Raw genomic sequence first — 8,715 nt, forward strand, 5'->3', positions numbered from 1 at the left:
CAGTCCTACAAAGTGAGCACTACTACTGTCCTCACTTTTCAGAGAAGAAAACAAGAGATATGGAGCTGATAAGTAATGAGCTCATTCCAGCTCTGGAAGTTGGCGCCTGGACTCTTGGCACCAGCCTGCTCTTCAGTGTCTGTCTTGGCCTGCAGCTCTACTTGCTCTGAACTCTGATCAGAGTGAGCAGATCCAACCTGCTAAAAACCAACCAGGTTACTTCTAGTTACCCAAAATACAGGTCATCATGCAAGGCTCACATACCTTGGCCTACGTCACTGATTTCCAATACCAAGACCCTGTCCCACCTGTAATGGAGGATTTCAACAATCCCATCTTTCAAACCAAGAGATTGGAGGCCTCCTGGAGGAAGCTGGCCTAAAGCTCAGGGCTTTTACCTTTTTGAGGATCCCCAACTCCATCATCAGGTCTGAGGGCACCAGACCAGGAAGCACACCCTTCATTCTCCAGCCTGTTTATTTGCCTTTGAACATCAGGACCATAACAAATATTTGCCTTTTAATGCTACCTCAAAGTTCTGTTTTAATTTTCATAGAGAATGTATTCATTCCTCTTCACTGTTTTCTCTTTTCTTCTCTGACTGTATATTTTTAAATAGCTTGTCTTTGAGCCCACTACTTCTTCCTCCAAGCTGATAGTAACTCTATTGATGGTGTGCTTCCAGGGGTTGGGGGAAGAAAGAGATTAGCATTCCTGTGGCCATGAACAACACCACAATAGGGTGAGGATGTCACACCCTAAGCCCACAGTCCACCAAGACCAGTGCAGCCTTGGGTAAGACCAATGACCACAACACAAGGGCTGCTTACTAATCAAATGGTCTTAAGGCCCAAGACGATTATGCAACCAGCTATGGGTGATGCTGGCCAGAATAATGGTCAGATAGACTGGTATCATTCCAGAGGCTTTGTCTATAGACACTGGCCGGAGGCGGGGGCATTGGGATCTGCTCAGCACTAGATTTCATCACTGAGTCCTAAGGCTTACTATTCTGTCTTATCCTGATAATGCAGTCTTGTTCCCTGCTGTGATGCCCAAGGTTGGGTAATGCGGTAAATACAGTCCCTGGCCCACTGAGGCTGATGCTAATCTGAGTCACACCCAAGTCTCACAGCTGCAAACACCCGTACAGTGCCAGGGGTGCCCTCAGGTTCATGCCATGGCCAGTGGTGATGTACGCTGAAACATAAGTTTGTCCCACCTGGGCAAAGGCCTCCACATGGTGCTGGGGTAGGTATGAGGACTCCATCTGCATGCATCTGCCTGAGATATCTGTGCAGAAGACATTGGAGAAGGGGTGGTGGAGGCAGTCCCTTGGAGTGGGCCTGTGGTATACCACTCCTCAACTCTGCATAGGTCTCTGCAGCTGTGAGACTCGGGTATGACCCAGCTTAATGTCAGCCAAGGGACAAGAGTGCTGGCCTGAACATGAGTCTGCACCATCAGGGCACAGGTCTCTGCCTGGTGCCTCAGGGGTAGATTTAGAGGGCCTTCTGTCTGGCCTCGTTCTAGGGGTCTTTAGTTTCTGCTTGTTGCTGGGTCTCATTGCGTTGAGTTGAGTTTCTATGCCAACTTCTATGCTAGCTTCCATGCTCTGCTCCCCAGGGGACAGAGTCTTGCTTTCCTCCTCTGCTGCCTGAGGCTGGGGGAGGGGTGGTAGAACCACTCCCTTGGCCATCTGTCCAACAGAGTTCCAGAGGCTCCATCTGAGGGTACAGCCTCAAGGTAGGGGTTATGAAACTCTGAGCAGCATCTGATTTCACAGTGCCTCCTATATAAGGTGTAAAGCTTGGACTTAATTCCCTCTCCTTCTCTCCATGCTGAGCCTACTTGCAGTAGGAGTGAAAGGTGACATGGACAACTCTTTCTTTCCTGGCTTTTTCAATGTGTCTTTTCTTAATGCAGCTATTCATGTAGCAGAATACCTTCACGAGATCTAAGGAGGTGCGATGATCTCTCACCTGTCTTCTTTAGCTCGTGTGAAGGAGGTAATCTGTGGGGAGATAATCACTGCAGGACCTGACTGAGTCGCCATTTTGCTCCCCCCAGCCGGGCCTTGGATACAATGAAGAATAAAGCTGGCAGGAGTGTCTTCTGCTAGTGACTTAGGATTTTAGTAATGGGTGTTGGCCAAAGGCAAAGAACGGGAGAAAGAGAGTGAAATTCTACAAGAAATGACCTGACAGAGGCTAGAAGTCACAGGTCATGTTTCCACTTTTCAAGTACAACGGAATGTGGAGAGAAGGTAAGACTGAAAAGAACTCAACAAGGCAAATTCCTCAGGCCTCCACTACCAGACTGAAAGAAGAATTTGTATTTTACCTGTGGTGAAGTCTTGAAGGTTTCTTATCAAGGGAGTCAATGTGAGAATCAGAGATTCTAGATTGGTTTGGTCCAAATGTAAAGCTTTGTGGTCCCAAATGAACTTGGTGGCAATAGGAATGGGAAGTAATGTGACAGATACTGGATAGAGTCTGATGACCAAGAGGAGAGAGGAACAGGCAATCATGATTTTTTTTCACTTTAAGAAATATATTTTAATTCCAAAAAAAATTAATCCAGAATGCACTGTATATTTTGTTTCTACTCATGCAGTGAAAGAGTGCAAGTAACACCTTTCTATATGTAATAAAAGTTTCCTTACTTATGTATTCTACATATGATCATTACAGCATAGATTTAAGAGTCCTAATAGGATTAGAACATCTTCTTGCAACTATTGCTTTATGCCTAAGAAGGGTAAAGACCACATCTGAACTTGTAATAACCTCCAATCTTAAACTCATTATAGTGTCCTCTGAAGAAACCGTCCATAAATTCTTAATGACCTGATTCCATTTAAAAAAAAAAGAGAATGTTTTCAGCAAATGTGAAAATAGAAAATCCTGCTATTTCTTTGTCAATTCATGATATAAAGGGGAAAAAAGAGATATTGCATTCCTCTATGGAAAAAAATAGATTTGAAGCAGTGTTCTGATAGGTAAAGTATCAAAAAAGTCTAAAACAGCCCCCTTGCTCAGGGCAACAAAAATGACTTCCATGTGTTTATCTTCTGAACTGCTCAGTAACTCCAAGTGATTTTCAAATTGGGAGGCAAATCATTGACATTAAGTTCATCAAATTTAGATCGATCTTGAACAGGGACATTATAGAAATCAAGAACATCTCTGACCCTGCACATCTGGTAAAGCCTGGAGTTAGGCACTGCATGGCCCAAGTCATCAGCCAAATGTGCCAAGAGATTAAACTTCATATGACAATCTTCCAGGGAGATATCCTGCCAATTACTAGGAAGGGATGAGCCAAAAACTTCTTTCATATGAGATTCCAAACGACTCTGAAGATCTTCAGGAGGTATGTATGTTCGGCTTCGCAAGGGAGGACACACCAGAATAGGCTCTTTTTTTACCTCTTCTATGGTCTCAGTCTCCACTGTTTCTTTTTCTTTTCTGGGTCGAGACCAAAATTCTCTGCGCGTCGTCCCTAAGACTATCCATGTCAAGCCTCTTCTCGCAATGCCGGACACACACAACATCTGGCAATCATGATTTTAAGGCTGTGGTGCCCATTGTCCTTCTGAGAAACCAGGAAGAATGTAAAAGCATAGAAATTTGCATTTGATAGTTTCGTGCCGGGTTCTGAAAAAACTGTTGACATGTGTAAACTCCTTCAATCTTCACATCAGAATCCTTAGAGGCTGACATCATCTTCCCTACACAGACAGGAAAGGAAGCTTAAGTATTTGATCGAAGAGTAACTTTTGAGAAGGCAGAGATGTACTCAGTTTCCCACAAACAAAGTTTGGGCTGATAGCTGTGGTGCTCCATATGCCAATGAAAATGAAGCATCTCTGTCCATTAGAGAGGTCCAGGCTAGGACAAATAATGGGATCACTACAGCTGTTATAAATGAAGGACGACTATGATTGCAATTTCTGAGGTACAGCATGGGACTGGAATAGAGGAGAACTGAGCCAGCGGAAGACAGAGCCACGGAGAATATCTGGGTTGGCAGAGGTAGGAAGCAAGAGGAAGGGATGTCTAAGTGATGAAAACAAATCAAGAGTGTGGTGCTCCTTAGAAATCATGTTCACGAGCCTGAGAAATCAACAGGGAGGTAACTACTGTATCTAGGAAATTACCAGAGAGGGATACTCTGTTTTTATCCATTTAGTTTTCGGTCATTGATTCACCAGGCTGGGTCTTTGCTTTCCTCTGCAGCCGCTGATAGAACCATGACAACAATTCCTGATGCTGCGCCAAGGCCCCCATGAAGTGCGGCAAGTGCCCTATTGGAGAGGCCGCCTTCCCAGTGATGGTGAATGACAGGGGCCAGGTTCTCATCGCTGCCTCCTCCTACGGCCAAGGCCGCCTTGTGGTCATGTCTCCTAAGGACTACCTGTTACCTGCAGGCTTGGCTCCATTTCTCCTCAATGCAGTGGGCTGGCTCCGTCCCTCCCCTGGGGAGTGCACCCCTCCCTGGGTTCACCAGTAAGCCTCCTGAAGGGCTCTGGGGTTGAGGCCCAGATTGAGCCCTTACAACTGTCCGATGATTCGAATCCCAAGAAGCTGATATTGAGTTCTTCCTCATTTAGTACCGCTGTGTAGAAAAACATTCCTCCTCCTTTAACACAGACAAACAGTATTCGATGGAGTGCGTCTGTCCTAGTTTACTTAACTATGGAAATTTGGATTACTGCTAATGTTTGCTGTCACTTAAAGTTTCACAATGACTATTCACGTATCATTGCATACAGTTTTCTGGCATGCAGTCTAAGAAGGTGAAAACTACTTTCAAAACGTTCATCTTTGAAATGTTGATGGATACTGACAAATTGCCATTTTTAAAAGCCTTTACTCATTTGCACTCATAACAAAAATATGTTCTCAAACTATTGCCAGTACTAGGTATCACTGATTTTGCACTTGATGTTATTGTCAGTGTGTAATGTAAAAAATGTTATTTTTAATTTGTGCTTCTGTGATTACAAATGGAGAGAATGTTTTTATATGATAGTTCATAGTTCTTCTTTGAAATGTTTATTTATGCCCTTTTTCTACTTAGTTTTTATCTTTTTCTTATTGATCATCAGTGCTCTTTCTATATTACAGATATTACTTGTTTGTCTATTTTACATGTTGCAAATATCTCCTTGCACCATTTGTTCTTTACCTTTGTTTTAATCTGACAGATGTAAATAGCTTTACATTTGTTGGGGTCAAGTCTGTCAGTCTTTTTTCTTCAAATCATCCTTTATTGTTTAGAAAATATTTTTCTTTTACAAATTTGTTAAAATGTTTTCTTATGTTTTTTTTTTCTAGTGCTTTTATGGTTACATGTTTTTACATTTAGGTCTTTTCTGTTATATCATATATTATTTCTAAATATATAACAATTATGACAGCAACATTTATTGAAGTCATGATTGTACTCATTGATATTAAAGGTTACTTTCTCAATTATCTTCCATATGTATATGAATTTGTTTTTTAGTCTGCTCCTCTGAATGATTAACCTATTTGTTTAATTGTGTACCAATCATACAGGTTTTGTTACTGTAGCTTTGAAGTGAGTTTTGATCTGTGAAAACAAATTCTTCTTCATATTTCTGTATTATACCTAAACATTTTCAATTTTTTTCTAGGACTGAGAGTGTGGCTCAGTGGGAGAGTGCTTACCTAGCATGAGGGAGGCTCTGAGTTTGAACCCCAGAACCACACACACAGCTAAAATTGTCAAATGTGCTTGACTGCTTGAATTTTTAGATTAGACTTAACAATCAATGTACTGAGTTTCTTTAAAATACATTGGGATTTTGAGCAGGATTATACTCAACTTAGAGGTTATTTGAGGATAATTAGCATCTTGAAATAATCTTTTCAGATAAAACAACATACATATTTTCATTTATTCAAATATTCCTTTGTATTCTTTGTCAATTTTTAAAGATTTTGCCAGAAAGTGTTTAGCCAATACTTAATAGAATTATTCTTGACATTTTAATATTTTTATCATTATAAATTATAAAATTGTCAATTTTATAATTATCTCTGTCTGATTAATAGACCAATGATTGAATTTTGTGTTTATTTAGAATTCAAACACTCTGTTGAATTCTTTCATTATTTATAATCATTGTCTCAACTAATTATCTTACATTTTCTAGTAGATACAATTTTATTAGCAAATGATATGGTATCTTTGTTCCTTCTGTTATAATTTCTAATTTTTTTCACTAGCTAAGTCATCCTTTAAAATGGGACTGGTATCAGTGATAGAGGGCATCCTTGCCTTTTTCCTGAGGCAATAGGAATTCTAATGTTTTGATGTTACATATACAAACGAATTCATTTTATGAAGATAAGCAATTTACTTATGACTTATTTTTGTCTTATATTTTAGAAATCAGAATAAATTTTGTCATGTTTTCTTGATAGCTATAGAAATGAGAAAAAAACGATTTACTTAATTTAGTAATGACTGCATCACTTAGAAACCATCGTCAGAGCTCTTAAACACTATGACATATTGATGTATTTCGGAATCCTCTCCCCCATCCAATTAATCAAGAGTTGAAATTAAAGAAATTAAGCATAATCAGGCTTAATATTTTGTTATTTGCAGCATCTCTTTCTCTACATACTACAACTTCATCTCTGCAGTTCCAAAGTATAAGCAGCAATGTGTGTTCACTAATTGAAAACCTCAACCACAAAGTTTTTCTTTAGGGTTTCCTGTTCAAAGACATCAGACTGAAAATTAGTTGTGAAACCTCTGTATAGATGGGGAAACCTATAGGTAGAATTGACACTTAAACGAGAATGCTATTCATTGATTTTGAGAAAGATGACATTTTGAAATGCTTTCTTGATCTTTATCTAATGCTGAAAATAAATTAACTTACAGCAGTCATTATCATGGTATTTGGTGACATCAGCATACGAAGAATTTCAAATATCATAAAGATTACTATTTGTCTACTTATGAAAATTCACAAAAATGTAGGGAAGGTTACAAGGAAATGCAAATTAGTTACAGATTTTATTCAGAGTTAATTGCAAATAATTTTCAAAATACACTCTTCTAGTAATTTTTTTGTACTTTCAATAATATTTTAAATATTATTTTGGATTTTCCTGTGCACACTGTTTTCACAAGTGGCAATTTTCACGCATTTTTTATTGTGTTTCATATGACTACCTATACCAAAATATTTTATTCATACAATCCCCAAACTTTGCATAGCTACATAGAATACAACTTGATACAATATAGAAATATTTTATCTGGCAATTTTAAAAAGTGGTAAGTAATAAATGATAAAACATTTTTCTCCATTTTCTCTATTTAATATTTTCAGTAGTTTTATTTAAAAACTACAAAATTTGGGGGATCTGTGAGGCCCTGAGTTTGATTCTCAGCACCACAATAAATCAATAAATGTAACAAAAGAAATTCTAGAACCACAAAAAGGATAATTTGAGAATTTCACAAAATTGTTTTATCTATGAGTATTTTCTGTGCACCTATGTGTAGAAATAGGACTATTCTCTACAGAAATGATAAACTCTTTTTTAAACTTGATTTATTCTGTATTTTTAATGATTCAATTTATCAACTTATAAATCAGAATATCCAACAAAACGAGACAGCAATTTATCCTGGAAAATTTTACTGGGAAAATTTAAATGTACATTTTTTTTTACATAACTTACTTTTTATTGAAAGTATCTTGTACTCATATGATGTTTTCTGGGTTTTGACACATATTTCAATATTAAAGGTTACTTTTTACATGCAAGTAGTATGAATAGTTTTCCCCATATGGGAACACTGATTTATAAAAAGATGACATACCACATGAATTAAGTGTCCTTTTTAATTGAAAAGCTATCAAACTGTCTAGTTACATTTCTCCCCTCCAAGTCCACAAACTAGGTAATAACTGAGTCTCTAGGCAACATATTCAAAGCTGAGATTAAAAACAAACAAACAAACAAAAAACCCAAGTCCTTTGGTCCAATTAAGGGAATGCTGCTAATCAATCAGGCTAATCCATCCCAGTGGTACTGATGGACTCCAGGAGGCTGGAAGACATCCTGACAACCCCAATTCAGAACATTTACATCAAGTAGTCTTTTTCCAGTTTCCAACTCATGAATAAATATAATATTTTGTTAATTCTATTTCAGAAAACTTTTTGCAAGTTGTTTTATTTACAATGCCGACTTTTAAAAGCTCAATAAAGTTAACTGTACAATAAACTAGGCAGAAATCACTTTACAAAAGGAGGGAAAGCCCAAAATACCACTTTCTAAGATAAATTGATTGGACCTATAAGTAAAACCCTCCCCGTTTGTGATATTGAATACCTCCAGTTAAAACTGATGGGGAGATGTACAAAGTCAGGTTAAAATAGCAGTCCCCTCTGCTTCCTGGTGACGGTTTTCCGCCAAATGAGCTCAGGCCTTGGGTGTCGTTTGCTGTCCTGTTTAGCACTTCTCCCACCAGCACTGACGTGGGAAATCCTTTTTCCCAGGTATCGGGAAGACCCCAGTCAGGACCTGGAAGGGATCTCCTAGCTGGAAGTGGGAGAGTCTGCTCACAGTCCCCTCAGGAAGGGGAGTCCCCTGACAGCTCCTGGTGCCCAGGAAGGGACCTTTCTTCTGCCAACAGGTAGCTCATTCAACTGTT

The 8,715-nt window shown here is 38.8% G+C and overlaps 1 pseudogene; it reads right to left on the reverse strand.

The window, feature by feature from the left end:
- Positions 1-3,018: 3,018 nt before the first annotated feature.
- Positions 3,019-3,556, reverse strand: LOC143396991 (large ribosomal subunit protein mL50 pseudogene; annotated as a pseudogene).
- Between the last annotated feature and the right edge of the window lie 5,159 nt (positions 3,557-8,715).

Source organism: Callospermophilus lateralis, chromosome 1 (assembly GCF_048772815.1).
Source record: "Callospermophilus lateralis isolate mCalLat2 chromosome 1, mCalLat2.hap1, whole genome shotgun sequence".
Classification (NCBI taxonomy): domain Eukaryota; kingdom Metazoa; phylum Chordata; class Mammalia; order Rodentia; family Sciuridae; genus Callospermophilus; species Callospermophilus lateralis.